This window comes from Tympanuchus pallidicinctus, unplaced genomic scaffold (assembly GCF_026119805.1).
Source record: "Tympanuchus pallidicinctus isolate F22 unplaced genomic scaffold, pur_lepc_1.0 scaffold4, whole genome shotgun sequence".
Classification (NCBI taxonomy): Eukaryota; Metazoa; Chordata; class Aves; order Galliformes; family Phasianidae; genus Tympanuchus; species Tympanuchus pallidicinctus.
Window position 1 is genome coordinate 29,664,289 of NW_026294758.1, and position 25,795 is coordinate 29,690,083.

Genomic DNA, 25,795 nt, shown 5'->3' on the forward strand with positions numbered 1-25,795 from the left:
ACTTAAGCAGCTATTCACAGTTAAGCACATTATGTAGATACTGGTACAAGGAGTAATTAATGTTGTGAGTTTGTGCGTAACAACACGTGTTTAACTGTTTTTAATATGATTCCCCCAGACAACTTTTTTCTCATTCTCATTCACTGAGAAATTCTATGACATTTCAACTTTAGTATAAATCCTACCTTTAATACTGAAAGCTTGGGTTTTCACCAAAAGAATAACCTTAAAACACTGGTGATTGTCCCTTGTTCATTTTATATACAACACAGAAGAATAGGGGGAAAAAGTCAGCAACAACAACAACAAAAACAGTTACTTATACACTTTCTCCTTTTTTTTTTTGTTTTTTTTGTCTACATGTGCGTGCTTCTCAATTAAGATTCAAAAGGAAGAACTGTGTTGGAATTTCATTGCTACAGCAATTTCATTTGCTAATGACTACTGTTCACTAATCAAAACTTGCACTCATTCAGTGAATAGTGTGACTGAAAACAAGCCATCTGCCAGTGGTACATCAATGACATAAAGCTGGTTTAGATACGGTACTTTAACATTTGCTTTTCACTTCTCAATATATAGATCTATTTTTCTCATTCTGTTTTATTTGTTTGGATTGTTTTAAGTTAGACTTTCTGACATAGAGGCACAGACTTACAGCTTCTTCCCACTCCTACTATTTGTCTGTTGGAAATTCTCTGATTTGTTTTTTGTATCAATGTACTTAGTGGCCGGGAATCCTTTTTTTCCAGGGATGACCCCTATGAATAGCAAAATGATGTTTAGATTTCAGAACACCCGAGTATAATTAATAATATTCTTATTCAACATGGTATTCTAACTATTAACAAGTAAAAGAGTGCAAGGTAGTTTGTACCCTAAATCTTGGCTATGAATCACTTGGAATGCAGAACTTCCTCCACCACCATGAAAATAAAATGGACAGTTAAACACAAATAGCTGTTGTTTACTTCTATGTTGTTCTTCTCTTGATGACAGATTTAGGTTGTTCTTTCACACTGAAGGATTCTGATATTTCAGCAGAGCTTTGAATAGTCTTTGAAACCGATTTTCCTAAGTCTTTGTAAGGTTGCACAGTACTGCTATATATTTCTGTCAGGAATATGCGTACTTCTGAAAGCACCTTGTGTACCTTTTTTTAGACTTAGACAGCACTTACTTTCTATCATCCACCCATCCACCATTGAATTGAAAGGATATTTTGAGACAGAGTTGTAAGTGGTTATGTTTTCTACAGAACTGACAATAACAAAATGACTATCATCTCCAGTGATGTAGAATCCTCTACACAGCTATGTTAGAGATCTTTTATTTTGCCTTATGTGCATGCATGCACTGACTTACTCTGCAGGCCTCTCCAAAATTTTGATTCAGCACTTAACATGTTAAAGATAGAGAAATCAGAACCCTGACCCCTATACTCTTGGGTTAAAAGTAAGTCTCTTATGGCAACATTATTAACCAAAAAATATAGAAAGTTCTCTAAGAGGAATTTTTAATACATACAGACTTCTTACATGCATTTTTTTTCAGCACTGAACCAATAAAGCTTCATGCATTTTTATGAATTTTTATCCCTTGCATGCACTTTGCTTGTTAAACTTTTACTATCATGCTTTTATTGATGAATATATTAGCTGGTTTTAATTTGCCCATGTGGCTAGTTCAGTATCAATTTTTTTCTTTTTATATTTCCTGGTTAACACATCCTTTAAAAAGTAATCAATTACTGCATAGTACTAAAGCAGAAAAAACTCCTCAGACTTAAATGTCTAATTACTAATTTCACTGTAATATTACAGAACACTTTAGAATTTACATTTTACACTCTACAATGATTTCCCCCATTGACTTCTTTTCCTTTAATTTATACTATACAGATAAGATATTAGACATTAATCTGCAACTCACTATGCATTTGTGCAGCTTGCTTTACTGCAAAGGTTTCTACAAAAGTTCTACCTCGTCCATGTGGAATGAACTGAAAGTATAATAGCCCACAAGCACAGGGGAAAAATGAATCCCGTTACTGGCTTTTGCTTACATTCAAGACTATGATAGAAATACTCCATGTAATTGAAAAGAAAAAATAATTCAGTAGCTCAATCACTTGTATCTACTCTATGTAACAAGGAAAGAAAATAGCTCACCAACCTTAAAAATGCAGCAAGGAAAGGTTTAAAAGTACTTTACAGGTGGCTAGCCTACTGTTCTCAGGCAATTCAGAATATCGGTCACAGTCCTTCCAAGGAGGAAAAGTTGTATTTTAGTTGTATTTTTGGGAGACACTGAAAGTCCTCATTTGCTACCCAGATAATCTCTCCAGAGAGGTTTGCTGCCTTCTGGGGGTATGTGTCAAAGACATTAAGAAGATTCTACTGCATCTGATAAAACAATAAGACTAGTACCTGCTTGTTGCCATTCAAGTAGGATCAAAGGTGATTGTAAAGAGGAAATTAAAGAACATTAAAGGGGACTTTGCATCCCTTGGAAAGATGCTAAAGAGATCAGGATCCTAAGTACTGTTCTCCTCTGTCCTCCCCCGCTTTGGGATCAAGGTTTTGGATACGGTGATTTTGGGCAGTTCACTGAGAAGCAGGGTATGCAGGCATCAGATAGAATACGACTGAGCAGATGGGGAAAAAGTGTTCTGGGAAGCAAGCTGAACACAGCTGTAAACTAAATTTGATGGGGAGAGGGGACAGGGTTCCTCCTGACATAGAGGGGCCTGTGAATGCTGTCTTTTTAGTAAACTGTGGATAAAAGCCTCCCAAATGTCCAATACAATCTTGTGAGGAATCCTCAGAAAATACAATATTGACATTAGCTCAGCTTTAATCTGTTTCTATCCCTCTAGAGATACCTGCACCCTTTGCTTTGTTAAAGTGCCTGTATATACCAACACACTCAGCCTGGGAAATAAACAAGAATTAGAGATCTGTGTGTGGTTACAGGGCCATGGTCTAGTTGCAATCACGAAGACATGATGGGACTCTACTGCACCCCACAGCTTGGTGTCATCTGCAAACTAGCTGAGAGTGCACTTAATCCCACTGTCAATGTCATCGCTGAAGATATTAAAGAATATCAGTCCCACCACTAACCCCCTTGGGACACCACTCATCACTGATCTTCATCCAGACATTGAGCCATTGACCACCATTCTCTGGACTCAATCTTGCAGCCAGTTCTTTGTCCATTGCGCAGTCCAACCATCAAATCCAAATATTTCCAGTTTGGAAAGAAGAATGTCCACTTTGACAGTGAACCTTGTCAAAGGCCTTACTGAAGTCCAGATAGGGGTCATCAGTGGCTCTTACTTTGTCCATTGATGCAGGTACACCATCAGAGAAGGCCACTAAGTTGGCGAAGCAGGCTTTGCCCTTTATGAAGCCATGCTGGTTCTCCCATATCACCTTGTCTTCCAAGTGCCTTAGCATAGCTTCCAGAAGGATCAGTTCATCTACTCCCATGATCTTCCCCAGCACACAGAGAGACCATGCCATGGGCAGGCTCGTTACCACCTCCTTCCCCCTTCAAACTTAATTGAAAGCCCTGGCAGTGAGCCCAGACAGCTCCTGAGCCATTTTCCTAATTTGACCCATCAGCAGCCATTGGGCCAGGTGCCAAGTAAACCATTTTGTGGTTGAAAAAGCCAAAATTCCTGTGGTGGCCTCAGCCCCCAGTCATGTATTTATCAGTTGAGTTTTCCTGGTCCTTTCAGCATCCCTTGCTGCCACTGAAGAGATAAAAGGAAACATCGCTCATGCTCCAGCTCCAGCCCCAACCACCCCCACCCCCTGAAGTTCTTTTTGACAGCTCTCAGACTACTCTCAGAGACTTCATCACAGCCTGAACTGTCAGTAAGGACAAACCAGACTAGGGAGATTCCTAGTAATGTCTCTTCAGAGGAAAAAGTAGGTCACAAAGTGTTGACCAGGCCCTTCCCACTGTAGGGAGTCATCCATGACAGTTCCCTTCTTTCCTTTTTGGAAGAGACAGTCTTGATGTTCTGAGCTAATCTCCTTGCCCTAGACAACCTCATGGGTAGACCTTGCACTGCCTCTCCTTGAGTTTCAGAGCCTCAAACTTACTATGTAGGGGTACTATGTAGGGGTACCTGGAAAAATAAGCTGGGTAGAGAGGTGCTTTTCCTGTGGCATCAAATTAGGACCTGTTTCCATTCCTTCCCATCTCTTAGGCCCGATCTCTCTGCCCGATTGTTCTATCGCTGGGGTGTATCTGCCATGCCACGCTTTTACACGTTGTGCCCTGTTGGCCCATTCTGTTTACTGCACTCCATTTTCTGTGTGTTCTCCATGGAACAGCATTTATACATGCATGGAACTGGCCACCATCACTCCCAGTGGTCCAAACTGTTGGTGCAAACTATATAGCCACAAGTAATAGGCAAAAAAAGTCCACATTCTAAAAGAAAATTACTAAAAAGTTCAATGTGGTATGTGAGGTACATATGGAAACAAGAAATTCGAAGTGAATTATATTTCTTATGAAATAACATTTATGAATAGTTTTGGTGTAGTTTCACATATAGCACCTTGTATTAAATCTTTCTAGAAGAAAAAGAAAAAATGGCACAGGGGTCTCTTTAGACCTCTCACATATATTTCGTAAATTTTTGCTAACATTTTCATTTTCATTGAGAACTTTGGTAACTTTAAACAGCTCCTAACTCATGAATAAATAAATAAAATTTCCCTTATTCACTAGCAGCAAGGCTACCTTCTAGTTCTAAGGAAGACTCAAAGAAAATCTATATCTACACTGCTACAGCAAACTTTAAATGATAGTATCATGCAACTGTCTATAGGTAACAGAAGTGCCTTGTTTTTTCTACAGGCCCACATGAATCGGAGAAGAACTGCATAAGATTATCAGATTGAACATTCAAATGGTAGATGAAATTCAGCCTTGTTAAATGCATTTAACATGGTAAAGGCTCTAACACAGACAGAAATGAACATGGGAAATAACCCCAGCTTTTTATTTAAACTTCAAGATCGATGATTACCTTTTGCCACTGAGCAGTAAAATCATGGCTTTTCATGAAAGCACCAACACTGCACAGCATCAGTCAAAATGCAAGCCAAAGATTATGACATTTAGAAAAAGGTTTGGAAAACAAAATACAGAATACCAAAATGCCATAGTAAAAAGTCGTATTTCTTCCTAGCTTCAAATGTTATATGTAGTTCTTCCCTCAATTAAAAAAAGGAGACATAAAAATAAGAGCTTCAAGGTACAGTAATGATAAGCAGAGAATGGCTATTTTTGACACCTGGCTGAGCAGCTGGGACTCTTCTGTCCAGGAACAAAATGATGGAAGTTTATGAACAGGCAATGCTATCATTAAAAGAAACAATCAGACTAGACTCTTGTAGTCTGCGCTCTCATGAACTACAAGCAAAACAGCAGTACAGAATTCAAAGAAAATGGTAGGAGAAAGATGAACAGTGTAGTAAACTGTAACTTCTGAGTGGCACAAAAGGACATGGTTTAGCGACAGGACTCGGAAGGTCAGGTCAAGTGTTCAGACTTGATTTTTCCAACCTAAATGATTCTATGATTCTCACTAAAAAAATGTTGTGTATGCAAAAAACTTTAATGGCTTCAAATGGACACTATATAACTACCCAAGGTTATTAAGTAGACTGCACACAGAGCTGGAAATGGACAGAGGCTGAAAACTGTTTTGAAGAAGATTGTTCCCTCCTTGCTCTTCTGTGAGATATTACTGATTTTTCACTGCTGAAGAAGGATTTCGAGGAAAAGGAATCATTCTGAATCACTACATGCACATTCTTACATTTTCCCAGTGTACCCTATGTTATTATCTAATTTTGTCTAAACTACCACTTCCTTTCCCATATCCAGTCTGTCAGTCAATTTAAACATGGAATACATGATATTTTGGTCACTTACAAAAATAACTTCTGATTCTGACACATGAAGGTTAGCATGAAGTTAACTTAAAGATCTGCTATACCAAAGATAAAACCAAGTCAAGTGATTTTGAAATTCCTTTGTACAATGACTTTCCTCTATACATACTCAGAATGGCCAGTATATGCTAAAATGGAGGTTTCTGTGTCTAACTAAATAGCAGCATTCAATACAGCTAAAATAAGCTTATAATAATCTTCTAACTGGCTTCCTGCTTGTTTAGGATACTCTAGTATTCCTCAAGAAGACATTCAGCATTTTTGCAGTTTAGCCAACCTTTCCTACCACTATCTTACATCTGTAATAGTGACTGAAGCCATGGAGCAAGCCAAATCAATGTACTGACCTTCAGGAAATCAAAGCTTTTCCTTTTTTGCTCAGTACATTCTGAGCCAACTGACTGGACTTACACAGTGCAATCACATTCCACAGCAGAGTCAAAGCAGGGAGTCAGTGACAGAGTGGCCTTGAAGATTATTCTAGCTACAAACTTTTAAGTACTGATAGGCTACATGTAGACTTATCCTTATTAATATGGTTGAAGAAATTAATTTCTTTCTCCAAATTAAACCTTATGGAGAACAAAAATCCTTATAAATTAGGTTACATCACAGTTCTACTCTTCTCCTGCAGGCTAGAAAGAAGGTAGAAAATATGGTAATTAAGAACACAGCTAAGTGCATTTGAAGAGGGAGCAATACTCAAATCAGCATATCAAAAGAATTTTCATTTGCTGTTTTCCTCAAATAACAAAGTAGCCTAAACTTCTAAATGACTGAAACTCCTACAGTGCTATTAGAAAGATTTAACAGGAGAGATAGAGATAGCTGTTTCCATGTATGCTGAATGGCACAGAGATTGTTTTGTCAGAAGATCCATAGATAGAGCAAAGTAATTAGACATAAAAGCATTTTAGAGTCTTTTAAATTGAAAAATATTCAGGAAAAAGTCTTTTAATTATTATTTCAGTACTTATAAGGCATAATTTTCCAGTACCTTGTCTCTTATCTCTATTAATACATTCAAGTTCTAAATGCTACAATAACAACAAAAATCTGATCAGGCATGAAAAGCCCAAAATTGTACATAAGATTTTATAGCTAAAGGATGATGGATAAAAAAAAACAAAATAAAGACAAAAACAAACAGATGAAATCTAATGTCAATTTAAGTCATTACGCTACTGTAAATAAAAGCATGACTTTTCTTATTTTAATCTCATGCAGGGGCAAATCAGAAAAACCTGCACCATATGGAAGCATTCAGCATGTAGAATTTGGGAACAGTAGTTTTTGGTCTGTACTAGTCTGATAACAGATTGAGCTTAAAAGAGTTGAGAGACAGAAAAAAGAAAAAAAAGTCCATTCTAAACAAAATAATCTTACAAGAAAGAGCCTGTGATGCATGCTTTTATTTGCTGAATGTTACATAAGTAATAAGTTTTCTTAATCATCCACAGATAGCACTAATTTCAGATTACAAAAATAAATAAATAAATAAATGCAATCAAAGCAGCCTTCACCAGAAAGAAACCACATGAACAGAAAATTTAGCACCTAACTGAATGTGTAGCTCTTTCTTAGTCAGTCACAGCCTGGAGGTACACTTGGAAGGCATGTGCCCATAACTGGCATTAGTTCTGTTCTTCTGGGATGGGGTCCATAGCAAAGCCTTACTGACCTTTGCTACATTGCATACTCATTTTGGTAACCTTTACAGCTAGGAATTAGAGCAGCTGTAAGCGAGATGAAGCAAGCAGTGCTCTGCACATGTGGTGCAGATACATTTTAAGCGAGGAAGTTGTACCATCCCACACCTCTGCCCCATCACATTGGGAATTTGGTACTGAGCTCTTGCTTACAACAGTTGTAGAAACAGTGTAGGGGTAATTCCAAGTTGCATCTAGCACAAGGGGGGAAGCACATCAGACTTTGAGATATATGCCTTCTTCTGTTTATCTTTTCATTCCTTTCTCCTTTTGTTTTACATGGTCTGATAGTGACAGAACTAGGGGAAATGGTTTTAAACGAACAATGGGGACACTCAGAAGAAATACTTTACTCAGAGAGAGACAAGGAACTGACACAGGCTGCCCAGAGAGGCTGTGGATGCCCTATTCCCAGAAGTACTTAAGGACAGGTTGGACAGGGCCTTGGGCAGCCTGAGCTGGTGGGAATTAGAACTGGATGGTCTTTAAGATCCCTTCCAATAATCTACAGCACCTAAGTGTTTCTTGAACATCTTCAGAGAAGGTGACTCCACCACCTCTCTGGACAGCCTGTTCCAGTGCCTGACCACTCTGTGAGAGAAGAATTATTTCCTAATATCCAAACTGAATCTCCCCTGGGGCAACTTGAAGCCATTCCTATTAGTCCTGTTGCTATTTACATGGGAGAAGAGGACAACTCACACCTTATCACAACCTCCCTTCAGGTTGTTGTAGAATGATAAGGACTTTTAAAGACAGACATACAGAAAGCACTGTATGAAGCACATCAGCATCAGGAAGTTATCTTTCACACTCCCTAGAAACCTCCTAGACTGATTCTTCTGTGCTGTATTGTGTTTCCAACATATATCAGGGAAGGTGAAGTCCACTAGGAGAACAAGGGCAGAACTTCTGCCAGCTGCTTGTAGAATGCTTCACCTGTCTCTTCATCCTGGTTAGGCTTGCTATTACAGACCACCAGGATGTCCTCCTTGTTGGCCCTCCCCCTTGCCCATAGAGAGTCAACCTTGCCATTTCCAGTCCCAAGCTCAACAACATCAAAGCACTCTCTAACATAGAGAGCCACGCCACCACCTCTCCTCCCTTGCCCATCCCTTCTGAAGCACTTACAGACATCTGTTGCATTTCTCCAGTTGTGGGAATGATCTTGCCATGTTTCCATAATGGCAACTAAATCATAGTTTGCCTGCAACATGATGATTTCCAGCTCCTCCTCTTTGTTGTCTATGCTGTGTGCATTGGTGTAGATGCACTTCAGCTGAGCCTTTTTCCTCATCCCCAATTCCACCATTGATCCCCCAGGTTAATCTCTAGAGGGCCTGGTTTTATCTCCTTCCCCCTTCATATCGAGTGTAAAGCTCTCTCACTGAGCCCTACCAATTCCTGGTCTAGGATCCATTTTTCCCTTTGAGACAGGTGAGACCCAACCACAGACATCAGGCCAGGTGCTGAGTCAACTGCCCCACGGTCAGAAAAAACAAAATTCTTCTGATTGCACCAGCCTCTCAGCCATGTATTTACGAAGATGGGTTTTCCAGCTCTCAGTATCCTTCCCTGCCACTAAAGGAGTAGAGGAAAATACAACCTGTACACCCACTCCATCCACTGAACACCCCAGTATTTTTGATGTTCTAAAAATATTTTCCTAGAAATATCCCTCACTCATTAGCTTCTAGTTAAGTACAACACTGTTTATTCTTTTATCTAAACTTTGTCATTGAAGTCTATTTCATTTCAATCAAAACGAAAAACAAAATATATATTTTTAATATGTATCTATGATTTTTTTATTACAGTATTCAGGGAATAACAGTGAAGTTGAATCTTAGTAAATGGATTTATCTACTTTCAACAATGCAGCCAAATGTCTTAAGTAAAGCTTTAATGTCTTGATGTGCATAAAGTGGAAAGTTGCCTTTCTCCTCTGACAAATACAGTGGATAAAATTCAAAGGATAATACACTGATAAGAACTGATATTATAGCAACATTGAAAATATAATATGTTGGAAATAAGTAAAGTAAACTGCTGCCATGACAACAAAATCTTAATTCCATATTCAAGAGTAAACCAGTTCCTCAATGTAAAATAAACTGCTTTCCTAAGCAAATTAAAAATGATGTTGTATACATAAACATACAAAAAACTAACATGGTCTCTATAGAACCCTACCTTAAAACAAGAGATTTATCTATAATAAAAAACAGTGGAATTGTCTCTGAATAAAGTGAAACAAACAAATAAAGTAATGTGTCAAATGCTTCAAAGAATAAGAAGATGGTAAAGGAACACCAACGTAACAAACACTTTCTCAGGCCTTTTAAAAATTAAATCCGATTGATATTCATTCAAGTTAGTAAATTCCAAGAACTGCATAGAGAACATTCTTCCCTAAGATTAAGTCACCACTGCTCAATATAATGTAGAGAACAAAACAACTTTGGACACACATAAAGTACCTTTAAGCAAACACTCTTCTTTAGTTAGAAGAGATTCATGTAACACACAAACCTGCGTTACTGCCTTCTACTCCTTCTTGTCAAGGACAGAACAATCTTTTCCATTATCTATCTTTAAGCATAAATTCGGTGTTATTCTCTAAACAGAACAATCCTGGATAATAAATGAGGAATCACATAGCATAAGTATTTCTGCAACTTAACCACTTGTCAATAAATTTGAAGTTCTGTTCAAATAATACTTAAACACAAGTATTCAGCTCAGATAAGCAATTGGAAGTCTCTGTAACAGAAGCACATAAATTTTGTGGCTAGCATTCCAGTGATTTAGAATGAATCACAGGATGGTTTGATTTGGAGGGAACCCAGTTCTCACCCCCACATCCAACTCCCACTGGAGATGGGCACTGGGGATGGGGCATCCACAGCGTTACTGGACAACTTTTTTAGTTTAAAGCTGTTCCCCCTTCTTCTTTCACTATCAAACTGTAAAAAAAAAAAAAAAAAAGTCCCTCCTATTATAAGCTCTCTTCAAATTCTGCAAGGCTCCAGTGAATTCCCCCCACAGCCGTCTCTTCTCCAAGCTGAACAAGCTTCTTCAGTCTGTCTTCATAGGAGAGGTGCTCCTGCCCCCAGATCATCTTCATAGCCCTCCTCTGACTCACTCTAACAGCTGCGCACTCTTCTTGTGCAAGGCCTGAATTGCAGTACTTCCAGATGGGGCCTGACAAGGGCAGATCAGAGGGGGGCAATCCCTCCCTCTCCCTGTTAACACCCCGGTGTCGATGCAGCCCAGGATACTGTTGGCCTTCTGGGCTGCAAGCGCAGGCTGCTGTCTTGTGTCCAGCTTTCCATCCACCACATCCTTCTCTTTTGTGAGGGCTGCTCACAAAGAGCATTTTCCCAGTTAACTTTTCAACATCTAGTCTTAGCTGGCCATGGATTCATTAAATTGTCTACCTTCACTTCTGTTAATCAGATACTGAGCGCATTCTGATGCTAGAAACTCGTCATTTCTGAATTAGTCTTAACACCAGATTTGTTATGAATCCCTTTTCAAACTTCTGTCACTCATTCCTGCAACTTCTCTCCACCGCTTCTTAATGGAAGTTTCTTATTCTTAAAAATAATTCTTATTTTTAGCTCAGGACTTTTTTTCAAATATATCAACACTAGCCCAAAGTAATAAAAACAGAATTAGGGTAGATTTCAATTATTTTTCAGTCTTTGCACAATACACAAATCCTTTGTCTTTGCTGACAGCAACAAAAAAATCTTTTACTAAGATAATAGAGGGTGAATTAATCATTTTCTGAAGACAGAGTGAGCAAAGACTTGCTCTTAAAAGGGGGATTAAGGCTTTTTTTCTGGTTGATGCTCACTTACACAAGAAAATGCATATTATTATATGCTGCATGGAGGCCTCACCTATGTTGCAAGTAACATCACATAATTTATCTGGGGAATGTAACCGACTGAATATGTGCTTTTTTTAGCTGTCAATTTTAATATAAATTATTACCATTTTTTGCTTTATGCCTTGTCTATTGCAGACAACTTTTACATCTGAAACACAACAAAGAACATAAAACAGGGAATGATCCATGTGGAAAACTCACTTCATGACCTTCATGACATCTTTTCATATCTCATAATAGATACAGTTAGTAAAGGACCTCACAGACTGATGGAGAAATACATATACTACCAAAGTTCAGTGTTGTAGTGTGTTGCAGGAACTACAAAAGACAGAAATTCTACAAAAATCTCCTTTTTTCCAGGAATCTAATTGCATATACATATAATACTATACATATAACTATATATATGTATATACAATTATGCATTACAATGGAGGTGGGACTTGCTCTGCATTATTAAAACTGAAACAATTTTGAACTAATTAATAGCATACTTCATACAAAATTTTTCTTTAAACTGTTTGTTAACCATTTAAACAGTTTAAAAGTAGAAAAGTAGCTCCTGCATTTTGTTATCTACTTCAAACCTACCACTAGGCAGGTGGTACTCTCTTAATGAGCACTCTCAATAAGTGCTTCAGACTGAATTTTTATGTTTCATTGAGCAGGCCAGACAGGACAGCAAGACAGAATATTACATGCTACTAGAAGATTCTACCTGTGAAAGAAAGTCAGTCTTTTGTCTTCACAGGCTGAGAGAGCAGGGGCTATTCAGCCTGGAGAATAGAAAGATCTGAGGTGGCCTGATAATGGCCTGTCATATCTAAAGAGGAGCCAAAAGAGAAAGAAAGGGACACTCTGCAGAAGGATCTGTTATGATAAGACAAGGGGAAAAAGTTTCAAATTAAAAGGGGAAGCTTTAGACTGGATATAAGGAAGAATTTTTTAACAACAAGAGAGGCAAGGCACCAGAACAACTCGCCCAGAGAGGTGGTAGATGGGATGCCTCGTCCCTGGAGACATTCCAGGCCAAGTTGGATAGGGCTCTGAGCACCTGATGTAGTCGTAGGTGTCCCTGTTCACTGCAGAGGAGTTGTACTAGATGGCCTTTTAGGGTCCCTTCCAACTTAAATGTCTCTATGGTTCTTTCGATTGTTTTTTGAACAACTTCCACTTGCTACCCCTGTGCTCAACTTCTTCTCACAAGTGAAAAAGGAGAAGAAATAACAAGATGAACCTGCTATCTTAGCGCGGCTGAGATTTACCTCCTGCGGCTGCAGGTCAGACTTCCTGCTTTGCCAGTCCTTGCGACATACCTGACAACACACGCATGCATACTCACAGGCATTTAGAAACTTCTGTTTCTGCCTGGGCTTAGCGCAGCGCTACGTGCGCCGCTGGGGACACCTGCTGGCCGCCGCTGAGAACTGCACTTCTGAGGACTGGAGGAACACTGACCGGATTTTGACAAAATGATGAAGAAAATTAGAGGCAGAATACCATGATGGACAGGAAAGAAAATCTAATTATTATGACTATATTTCACTTCAGACAGCAGTGTTGGTAATGATGACAAGTTTGAGTAGGTAGTACAAACCAAGCAATTATAATGAAATCCATGATGGACAGATTTGCAGGGTTCTGTGCAAGACTACGGAGCTGGCAAGAGGAGTGACTCAGCCATCATCAATGAAGAAGGCAGCTGGAACACGCTGCCACTCCAAACACATCTGTAGAAGCAGGTGAAATTCTGGTATTAGGAGAGCAACACAATGTTAAATGCTTGGTATGAAAAACAGTATTTTTTTGTCACTTTTATTTCACATTCAAACTAATTCACCACCTTAACCCACAACAATGCCTACCACAAAAAAAAGATTGAGGAAGTCCTGGGCTGCATTGGAATGGCAGCAGCTGTAGTTGGGATCATTATTTACCTAAAATAGCACCCAGCATATAAGTTCAACCTATAATTCAATACGCATTATGGATCTAGATTAATGTTTTTCTTTTTAACAAAGGTTCGAATTAATTCTGAAACTCCATTTTGATTCTCTCTTATAGCCTTTGGGAAAAATAATAATAATAATAATAATAATAATAACAACAACAATAATAAATAAATAAATAAATAAATAAATAAAATCCCTAGTAATCTCTCCAAGGAGAGTATTCAAAATATCAGCAACATTAGCAAAGTGTAAGTTGATATTCCCTGTGACTGTGTCTGATTTACTTTAAAACTTACATCTAACATCGTCACAGTTACAACAGTGGTGTTAACAGGTTCACAGAACACAACGCATACCTGAAAGCAATTTGTTCTGAAGCTTTAAGCTCTATATGTGAACTCTGATGCCACCTACTGACCAAACAGGCGGGTATGTTTTACTTGTTCTGGATGAAGGGATCGTCGTCCTACGTACCTCACAAAACATCTCACACTTTACAAATTCTTCAGACTACGTGAAAAGTATAGGATTTCCCTTTCAGTCACTATTACAAACTCCGTTTTTAACACAGCAGCTTTCAGTGGCTGGCAGGATGAAGGACAGCAAGAAACAAATCTACTTTGCAGTTTTTTCTGAAGATATAGTGAACAAGTTTACAGATCTGTCTCGTTTTAGTATCAGGAAACTAAACAGACATAGAATATCTATAAATGAAAGCATCTGGAGATGTGCTCCAGAATTTTTCCTCTCAGATTGCATATGCACCATTCCTACTGACCAGTCTTCCAAACTGTCAGGCTCAATTTACAGGCTCGATGGAAGTTTATACAATGGCTTGAGAGAGAGAAAAGAAAAAGAAAAGAAAAGAAAAATCCTATTTATATGAACATCCTGACAGACAATATATATAATCCTGACAGGCTTTTATACAAGAAAAAGCAGAAATGTCTGCCTGCACTTCAATCATCCCAATGTCCTCTTCAGGTATGTCAAGACCTCTCAGTGCTATCCTGCAGTGGTTGCATGTCCTCCAACATGCACTGAGGAACACTAGCTTCACAGTTTGGAAAATCAGCTGGCTGCAATAAATCCTCTCATTTCTGTGAAGATAAACTATGTTCATGTCATGTTGCAGTCAGAATTTTAACAGACCAGAAGGAATTCAGTGAACAGCTCCCACCAAGTTTTAGCATGTTTTGCCATTCAATTCTCACCCTCATTTCAGTCACAAAGACTGTGACCGGCTTAAACAAGAGACATAACACAGCATTCATGGAATTGCCATCTAGCTCTGATGTTTCTTTAAAAGGCTATCATTAACTGCAGGCAGAAATGTTCTCATTGTCTCAGTTATCTCATCTGCACCAAGGATTTGCTCTGCTGTAGTCCAGAGTGCAATCAAGTAATGTACAAGCATCTGCTTGAATCTGTCTTGTATGAGGAAAAGACGATGGAGACTTACATGGGCATGCAATTCTGAAACTGCTCATTAGGATTTAGCGTATCTTTATAGCTTTCTTTTGGTACAATGATGTCTCTGCTTTGGTGATCCCATTATTCATTGGACTAGAGACATTAAAAACTTACAATGAACAAGTTACAGCAGTCTCGGAACTGTGAGAAGTTTTAACTGATTTTGCCAGCCATGTTTCCTAATATAACTGAAAATAATATCAACTGACAATAATGTCATAAATCTAGATTTCTTTCCAAATCTAGTACCCTTCAGAGATGAAAGATTTTTCTAAGATGGTCTTTAGAGCTGTTCTGCTTTCCTGTCAAAATAATACTGAAGAACTTTTTTCACCATAAAATAAGAACTGCACTAAAGAGAAGCACAACACAGGACTCCACTACGAAATGGAACTGAACAAAGTGGGATTCGAACTTCTCTGCCTTCTTCTTAGATTGATCACTTGTAAATGCTTCGGTTTTTTTGTCTACTACCCATATTACTGCAAAGCCTGACTTCACAGAAATTTACTGTCTATTTGTTCGAGGCATTTCTGTCTCAGCAAAGCATGCAAGTCACTATTTATCTTGACCTGAAAATTCATTCCTGGCTCATATCATTCATATCCTCTTCTGAATGTCTTTTTACAAGTCATAATCTACTTCTTCCTAAGTAATAATAATTTTGATCTCTAATCCTATCATGATTTTACTAAGAGATTACTTCTCAAAACACTGAAGCATGAAGAAGCAGGATGAAGGCAGTGTTTCCCCTGACCATACATACTATGTTATCTAAAATGCATAGCAGCTGGGGAACTAAATGTTTGTAACTAAGGTAATGTACATAATCCATGCTATTGTGATCTGGGATTCATGTTTTAGGTTTTCCTAAACTGTGTTGCCAGAATTTGCTTGTAAAACAACTGTATTATTCCTTTACTGCAGTTAGCTACACATACGAGCATGTGTTTTTCACTTTTTTCTAACAACTGATTCACAGAACAATTACATATGATTTGGTGGGACAGATAGTCTTACCTGAGGGAGAGGAGAAAGCAGCATGTTTCCACAGTAACAAGGAGCCCTAGAAACCTAGTTAAATGGATCAAGTTAAAGAATGAGTGATTCCTGAGTAATAAACCTGTTCTAGACAGTCTTCTCCTTTACCTTTGAAGAAATTCCTTAAAGGTTTCTTCTGCTCTGCTCTACTTGAAAGTCTAGGATAATACCCATCTCTCCAATTTGTTTCATGTAATGTAGAGTGACAATGGGTATTCAGTAAATAATAAACAAGCAAACAAGAATAAATCTTGCCACATTGGAGATAATAGGTGATGTCTTGCACAGAAATCAATTCAGTTGAATGATGGGTAGATTAACAACAGCATTTTCCCAGGCTTTATGTAGCACACTATTTTATCAGAGAATCATAGAATAACCAAGTTTGGAAAAGACTTCCAAGATCATCTAGTCAAACTGTCCACCTATCACCAATATTTCCCCACTAAACTATGTCCCATAGTACTACATCTAAACGTTTATTGAACACCTTCATGAACAGTGACTCAAGCAGTTCCCTGAAGAGCCCATTCCGTCAATTGACCACTCTTTCAGAGCAGAAATTCTTAATATCCAAGCTGAACTCATCTGGTGCAACTTGAAGCCACCCCCTCCTATTCTGTTGCTTATTTACACAGGAGAAGAGTCTGACTCCTACCTCAACACAATTTCCTTGCAAGTAGCCATAGAGAACACTTAGTCTTGTTGAACTTCATCCAGCTGGCCTCAGCCCAGCAATCCAGCCTTTTCAGATCTCTCACTAGGGTAACCTCAGTTAGATCAACACTTCTTCCCAACTTGGTGTCATCTTGAAACTGAGGGCACCCTTGATCCCCTTGTATAGGTCATCAATAAAGATATTAAACAGGACAGGCCCCAGTACCAAACCCTGGGGAATGCTACTTGTGACCAGTTGCCAGCTGGATTTAACTCCATTTATCACTACTCTCTGGGCCTGGCCATCCAGGTGGTTTTATCCCAGTGAAGACTGTACCTGTCCAAGCCAGGACTGCCAACTTCTCCAGGAGAATTCTGTAGCAGATAGTGTCAAAGGCCTTGCTGAAGTGTAGGTAGACTATAACAGCTTTTCTCTCATCCGCCAGGCTTTTAGTGTGATTTTGGTACCACATTTTCAAGCCTTCTTTTAAGTACTGATTCTTTAAATAATGTTTGCAAAATACTGGGAACGCTGTAAAAATATTTTACAATTTATGTACAAACATGTTGAATAAAACACATTTACTCAGAAGAGTATATGCCACATAGAAGTCATTATGTCAGTGTTTATCAGCTATGGATTACATGATAAATAGACCTGGTAAAGAGCGCAGTCAGGACGCTGAACTTCGGGAGAACTCTCTATCCACAAACATATTAGCAAATCAGGCAGATGAAGCAGGAAACCAGCATCAATGAGAAAGGGCTTCTGGCCAGACTGAGGGGAAAAAAAAAAGAGGAAAAGCATAAGCACTGGAAGCAGGGGAGAAAGCCTAGGAAGAATAAGGGATGCCATCCAGACATGCAGAGATAGGATTGGGAAAACCAAGGTGAAGATGGAACTAAAATTGGTGAAGGATGTGAAAAATAAAAAGAAAAAATTCTATATATAAATATATTGTTTAGAAGAGACAAGAAAAGGAGAGTGTACCCCCTCTAATAAATGAGAGGAGAGAACTGGCTTCAACAGACATGGAGAAGGCTGAGGTACTCAACAAGTTCTTTGCTTCATTCTTCACTGGCATTCAAGTTTGCCATACCTCTCATGTCCCTGAAGCTCTTAGCAGGGGTTGGGGGGGAATAAATCTATCCCACTGTAAGAACAGAGCAAGGCTGAGACCTCCTCATGAGGCTGTATGCATAGAAGTCTATCAGGTCTGATAATCCCAGGGTTCTGAAGGAACTCACTGATATGGTTTCTAAGCCACTCTCCATCTTATTTGAAAAAGTGTGGCTGTCATGCAAAATCACCAGTGACTGGGAAAAGGAGAGCATCACTTCACATTTTTAAGAAAAGGAGAAAAAAAATCAGGGAAATATAGGCTGGTGATCCTCACTTCTGGGCCTGATAAGATCATGAAGCAGATCCTTTTGGAAGATGCGAGAGAAGGAAGTGATCCAAGACAGCCATCTACCTGGGCTTGCGGAAGGCCTTTGATATGGTCTCATACCACATCCTTATCTCTAAATTGGTGAGATGTATATTTGAAGGGTGGACTATTTTCTGGATAATATTTGGTGGACTGCCTATTTGAGGTAAATGGATGTATGTCCAGTTGGACACCTTCCACAAGTTTTCTGATGACACCAAGTAGATGGTGCAGTTGATACAATAGGAGGAAGGGGCACTATCCAGAGGGACATGGGCAGGCTTGGAAAGCAGACCGACATGAACTTAATTAACTTCAACAAGGCCAAGTACAAGGTCTTCCACTTCGAACAGGCAATGTCAGATACATGTACAGACCAAGAGAACTCAGTGAGGGCAGCCCTGCAGAGGACTTGGAGTTCTGGCAGACAAAAAGCTGGATATAAGCCAGCAGTGTGTGCTTCCAGCCTGGAAGGCTAATTGTATCCCAGGCTGCATCAAAAGAGGGGTGGCAGCAGGGAGAGGGAGGGGACTGTTCCTCTCTGCTCTGTCCTCTTGAAGACCCATCTGCAGTACTGTGTCCAGTTCTGGGGCCTTCAGCACAAGAAAAATGAGGAGTTGATGGACCCCAGAGGAGGGCCATAAAGACAATCAGGGTCCAGAGCACCTCTCCTATGAATAAAGGTTGAGGCAATTGAGCTTGTTTAGTTTGGAGAATGGAAAGCTGCAGGGAAACATCATTGTGGCCCTCCAGTATGTGAAGGGAGTTTATAAGCAGGAGGGGGACAAGTTTTTACAGTTTGATAGTGATAGGAGAGGGGGAAACAGCTTTAAACTAAAAGAAGGGAGATTCATGTTAGATGTTAGACAGAAATTCCTTACTCGAAGATTTGTGAGGCACAGGTACAAGTGGTCCAGTGAAATAGTGGATGTCCCACTTCTGGGAGTGTTCAAGGTCAGGTTGGATGGGGCCATGGGCATCCTGATCTAGTGAGTGGCCAGAAACTAGATAATCTTTCAGGTCCCTCCATTTTAAGTCATCCTGTGCTTCTGGGAAACCAATTCAAAGACCCTCACCTCAGCAGCTGTGTAGGGTCTGGCCCTAAGGTTGCTGAGCCAGTAGGAGAAAGAGGTTCTGCAAGTTTATTGGGTTCCCCAGAAAAACTGGGAGAAATCTGCAGGCATGAACTTGTGCACACTGTTTGCCTCAGTACTGCAGGAGGGCTGAGGGCTAAGGTCAAGAATGTGCTTAGAAGGCAGCTGGGCCAGGGGCAAATGCAGGGTCTGCAGAAGCCCTGTGGCAACATGGGAGGCCTCCAGGTCCAGCAGATATTGCACCTCCCTGCTGCACACCTGTGCAGCCTGCACAACAAGCTGTCACACAAAGCTGGAAGCCTGGCTTTGAAGGGAGCTGAGCAGCCACAGGATCAGCTCTCCTTCATCAAAAGAATCACAGGCCAGAGATGACAAGGTGCTGTGGTCAACCCCAAAGAACTGCCTCAGATTCTAGTGCAGGTATGGCAGCAGGAGCCAGAGTAGGCGGAGCTGGGTTGCAGGGGGAAGATGGTTGCCCAGATGGACACCATAGACATCTCTGACTAGGAGGTGGCAGGGCATCAGGGGCAGGCAGGTGGGGCAGCGGCGGTCCAGCTCGGTGGCCATGCTGTCCAGCTGCTGTGGTGGGCAGAGAGCAAAGGGGATGAGGGGCTGCTCCTCACCGCGCTGCTGCAGCTGCAGGGGTCACGATAGGAAAGGAAGAGAGGCCACGGTCACTCGCTGACCCCGTCAGCGGAGGAACGAGTGCCCGGGTCCCTCAGGAAGGAAACCCTCCCAGTGGGCTGCCCAGGCTGAGGCGTCCCCTTACCGGTTCCCTTTGCTGCTGCGGCAGCAAAGAGGAAGGATTTCATCTCTTCCCTGATTTCCATTAATTCTGAAAATTTCAACTGTCAGAAAAAGCTGATTTTTCTTTTTTTTTATGTTTGCTGGACAGCCTGGGGATCAGCAGGGGTTCATGAAAGGCAGATCCTGCTTGACCAATCTGATCTCTTTCTATGACCGAGCTGTCTTGTGGATGAGGGAAAGCCAGTTGATGTAGTCTGCCTATAATACAGTAAAGTCTTTAATACTCTCTCCCACAGTATTCTCCTGAAGAAGCTGGCAGCTCATGGCTTGGACAGGTACACACACTCTTTGTTGAGTAAAGAACTGGCTGGAGGGCTGGGCCAAAACGGGGATGGAATGGAGTTTTAAATCCAGCTAGCAATTGGTCATGAGTGGTGTAACCAGGGGTCAGTTTTAGGGCCTGTACTGTCCAACTATCTTTATTGATGATCCTGGATGAAGGGATTGAGGGCACTTTCAGTTGATCTGAAGATGACATCAAGTTAGAGAAGAGTGCTGATGTGCTGCCTGATGGTAGGAAGGCCCTATGGAGGAAGCTGGACAAGAGCTTCCAATCACTTAGCTGAGTATGAGGCTCAATAAAAATTAAGTTATTGAATGTCTTATAAGACAGTAAGAATTTCACCACATCCTTCTCTCTAAATGGATGAGGTACGGATGGACTGTTTGATGGATTAGGAATTGGCTGACTGGATGCAGCCAAAGGGTTTTGATCACTGGATCTTTGTCAGAGTGGAGGCCGATCACAAGCGGTGCCCCTCAAGTTCAGTCTTGGGACCGGTGCTCTTCAACATCTTCATCAGTAACATGGATGTTGCCATTGAGTGCACCCTCAGCAGATTTGCAGATGACACCACCTGAGAGGTGCAGTCAATACGTTAGAAGGAAGGAAGCCAACCAGAGGGACCTGGACAGGTTGGAGAAGTGTGCCCATAAAAAACTAATGAGGTACAAGAAGACTAAGTGCAGGGTGCTGCGCATGGGTCAGGACAATCCCAGGCGTTTAATACAAGCTGGGGGAAAAATCTCCTTGAGAGCAGCCCCACAGAGAAGGACTTGGGAATCCTGGTAGACGAGAAGCTGATCATGAGCCAGCAGTATGCCCTTGCAGCTTGGAAAGCAAATGATATCCTGGGCTCCATCAGAAGAGGGGTGGCCAGCAGGGACAAGGAGGTGATTGTCCCCATCCACTCTGCTGTTGTGAGGCCCCATCTGCAGTACTGCATCTAGGCCTGGGGCCCCCAGCACAGGAAAGACATGGAGCTCTTGGAGCAGGTCCAGAGAAGAGCCACTAAGATGGTCAGAGGGCTGGAGCATCTCCCCTGTGAGGAGTTGAGGGAACTGGGTTTGTTTAGCCTGGAAAAGAGGAGACCTTACTGTGGCCCTCCAGTAGTTGAAGGGATCATATAACTAGGAGGGGGAACAGCTGTTTACCAGGGTGGATAGTGATAGGACAAGGAGGAATGATTTTGAACTGAGACATGGGAGGTCTAGGTTAGATATTAGGAGGAAGTTTTTCACAGGGGGTGGTGATGCACTGGAACAGGTTGCCCAAGGAAGTTATGGATGCCCCATCCCTGGAGGCATTCAAGGGAAGGCTGGATGTGGCTCTGGGCAGCCTGGTCTAGTGATTGGCAATCCTGCACATAGCACGGGGGTTGAAACTAGCTGATCACTGTTGTCCTTTTCAACCCAGGTCATTCTATGATTCTATGACTGAGTGCTTGGTCCTGCGCTTGGGCCACAACAGCCCCAAGCAACACTACAGGGTTAGGGCAGAGTGGCTGGAAGTTGGTCTAGAGGAAATGGACCTAGGGGTGTCGGCCAACGCTTAGCTGAATATGTGGCATCAGTGTGCGTCAGTGGCCAAGAAGGCCAAAGACATCCTGCTTTGTATCAGAAATAGCATTGCCAGCAGGGGGAGGGAGGTGATCCTTGTACTCAGTTCTGGTGTGGCCATATCTCAATTACTGTGCTCAGTTTTGGGCCTCTCAGTACAAGAAAGACATCAAGGTCCTGAAGCATGTCCAGAGAAGAGCAAGAAAGTTGATGAGGGGTCTGAAGCACACATCTTACGGGGAGCAACTGAGGGAGCTGGGATTGTTTCATCTGGAAAAGAGGAAGCTCAGGGAAGATCTTATCACTCTCTACAACTGCCTGAAGGGATGTCCACTTGTCTCAGGTAACTAGAGATAGGATGAGATGGAATGGCTTCAAGTTGTGTCAGAAGAGGTTCAGATTGGACATCACAAAGAATTTCTTCTCCAAAAGAGTGGTCAGGCATTGAAACGGGCTGCAAAGAGAAAATATAGAGTTACCATCCCTAAAGGACTGTTTAAGGAAAGGACAGATGTGGCACTGATGGACATAATTTAGTGAGTAATGCTGGTGGTAGGTGGATGATTGGACTAAATTACTTTAGTGGTTTTTTTTCAACTTAGTGATTCTCTGATTCTGTGTATATAATAACTGACTGCAGTAATTCAAACTCACACTTGAATTTCCTTTTCAGCATCCATCTGTTGTTTGCCGCTATCAGCAGCTTTTATGTGCTGCTGAGGAGCAAGAAAGAATTGATAATCTTTTCAAGTATATTTTGAACAGCCTATCTTATATCTCCTGGAGCATTCGTTTCCTTGTATTGAAATTATTCCTACTCATACAGCAGAAAAACCTGGTACTGTCATTCTGTCTTATGGAAGACGCAACCAAGTTATCAAGTCTGCTCTTGCACCTTTACCTAAAAGGGTCAGCTTGTTATAAGCAACCTGTCTGTCACAGGGTTATCTAGATCAATCTGTGTCCATGACAGGGCAGCAGCAGTAACAATCTGAAGAGGAAAGTTAATTTTGTGAAATATGGTATTGGAATGAAAGATAATACAATATAATACAATATAATTAGAATTGAGGCTAATAAACAAAGTGAGAGAAAAAAAGCGTCTGAAACAGAAAGCTTGCTAATGAAGGAATTAACAGTGTTTTTAAGCCTATTACAAGTAACTAACAGCTAGAACAAGGTGCAGACACCATAGAGCATTGAGCAGCCTTGGTCCATGCTATTCTTGCCTTGAGAGACAAGAGTTTATTGTCATCCTTTGTTCTTGTTTTGGGAAAAGCTGGTGCTGAACAATAGCACACATTTTATTCCAGCATTCACTTCCTTTTCCTTTCCCCTGTTCAGTACTCTAGTGTTCAAACTGATGCTGATTTACTGTACTCTGATATATGTTTGTTAAAATGTAATTCAAGTTAAAGAACAGTTTTCTCTGAGCAATACACATAAATTCCTGTAAATTCACAATTCACAAAAGAAAAACCTGAGTACTTACTCAGAAAACAACTACATCATTCATTTATTTAGGCACTGGAATTGATGTGTCTTAGGGTCCACTTTCAGAAAAAAATAGATACTAAGTTTATTTTCTAACAGTAGATTCAAAAGAATACACAGACAAGTAGTCTGTTCTTTCCATCATATAACAAAAACAAAGAACAGAACAAAAAGGAATGGAAGAAAACGGATTAAAAAAAAAAACAACTGGAAAATCATGAAAAAGAATAGTCATCTTACGTACAAACATGAACTCTAGAGATGCAGGCCTCTTTTCACTGGTGACAGGATGAGGGGAAATGGCCTCAAGTTGCACCAGGGTAAGTTTAGGTTAGATATCAGGAAACATTTCTTTACAGTTTGTTAAGAACTGGAATAGGCTGCCCAGGGAGGTGGTTGAGTCACCATCCCTGAGTGTGTTTAAAAACCATCTGGATATGGTGCACAGGGGACATGATTTAGTGGAGGGCTGTTGGTGTTAGGGTAGTATGGCTAGGTCATGGTTGGAATTAGTGATTTAAGGTCTTTTACAATCTGAGCAATTCTATGATTATAAAGGGTTTGAAAACTTATTATAATCACTTTTAGTAAAGTGTTATTTTTCTCTGTTTAGACGTGGTCTCTTTTATATCCCTTGATTTTTTTCCCTTTGTTTTCTTATTCTCCTCTTTAAAAAAAAAAAAAAATTAAAATATTTGATTTCTAATTTCTACTCAAGTGGAGAGGAGCTCTGTGGAGAGGGACCTGGGTGTCCTGGTGACAGGTTGGCCACCAGTCAGCAGTGTGTCCTTGTGGCCAAAAAGGCCAATGGCATCCTGGGGTGCATTAAACAGAGCGTGGCCAGCAGGTCGAGGGAGGTGATCCTCCCCCTCTACTCTGCCCTGGTAAGACCTCATCTGGAGTACTGCGTCCAGTTCTGGGCTCCCCAGTACAAAAAGACAAGGATCTCTTGGAAAGAGTCCAGCGGAGGGCCACAAAGATGGTGAAGGGCCTGGAGCATCTCTCCTATGAGGAAAGGCTGAGTGAACTGGGTCTGTTCAGCCTTGGGAAAAGAAGACTGAGAGGGGACCTGATCCAGGTCTATAAATATCTGAGGTGTGGGGGGCAGAATGGCAAGGTCAGGCTGTTTTCAGTGGTGAGTGGAGACAGGACAAGGGGAAACGGCCGGAAACTGCAGCATAGGAAGTTCTGCACAAATGTGTGCAAGAACTTCTTTACAGTGAGGTGACGGAGCACTGGAACAGGCTGCCCAGGGAGGTGGTGGAGTCTCCTTCTCTGGAGATGTTCAAGACCTGCCTGGATGCCTACCTGTGCGACCTGCTGTAGGGAACCTGCTTTGGCAGGGGGGTTGGACACAATGATCTCTGGAGGTCCCTTCCAACCCCCACAATTCTGTGATTCTGTTCCTCATTCTGCCTACTTCTCCTCCCATTCTCTTCATTATTGTAATGAACCCAAATGCTATAGTAAAAGGAGTCACTTCTCTAATAATAATAATAATAATAATAATAATAATAATAATAATAATAATAATAATAATAAATATAAAGAGCGCTTAAAAGCCACCCTTGATTCTCTGTACTTTACAGAAATGAAATATTAATGCCCTTAAGGACAATTTAGAACGAGACATCTGTATCAGAGATCATCTAGTATTGAATCTAATGTCAACGAAGTACTGAACTGATGGTGTTCTGTAACAGATCTGGGTGCCACAACACATTCTCGAAGGGTTTTCCTTTCCACGCCTCTAAACGCGCGGCCCAACCTGCAGCTGACTGTTCATGGCATTTCCCACCAGAGGGAGCCAACATCTGTACGTACGTACTTCTACCGCCCGGACCCGCTGAAGTTTGCTGCCCGGTCCTGCCTCAGTAGTGGTTATGATAAATGTGCTAATTCAGGAAAAATCAAATGTGTTATTGCAGGACAAAAGGGAGGAAATAAATAATATGCTGTTATAGGCCTACTGCTACAAGATTACATGACTTCAGGCATCTGAACTTGAAAGATTCTACTTTTAGTAGTAAGCTATGCACTTGAATCTTGAAAATCATAAAGAAGTTATCTTGTATCTAAGAACGCCATGCACTAATTCATGCTCAGAACAGGACTTTCTCACTGCCATTGTTTTCAGCAGCAGGTTAATTCAGAGCACACACTAACTTTACCATGCACTGCTAATTTGTGCACACAGAATCATAGAATCACTAACGTTGGAAAAGACCGCTAAGATAACCAAGTACAACACAGAATAACAAAGGAGGAAGGGGACTTCAAGAGATCACCAAGTCTAAACCCACTGGATGGGAAGCCAGACATGAGCCAGCAGCATGCCCATGCATCCCAGAAGGCCGTGTACCCTAGGCTGCATCAGAAGATGTGTAGACAGCAGACCGAGGGAGGCGATCCTG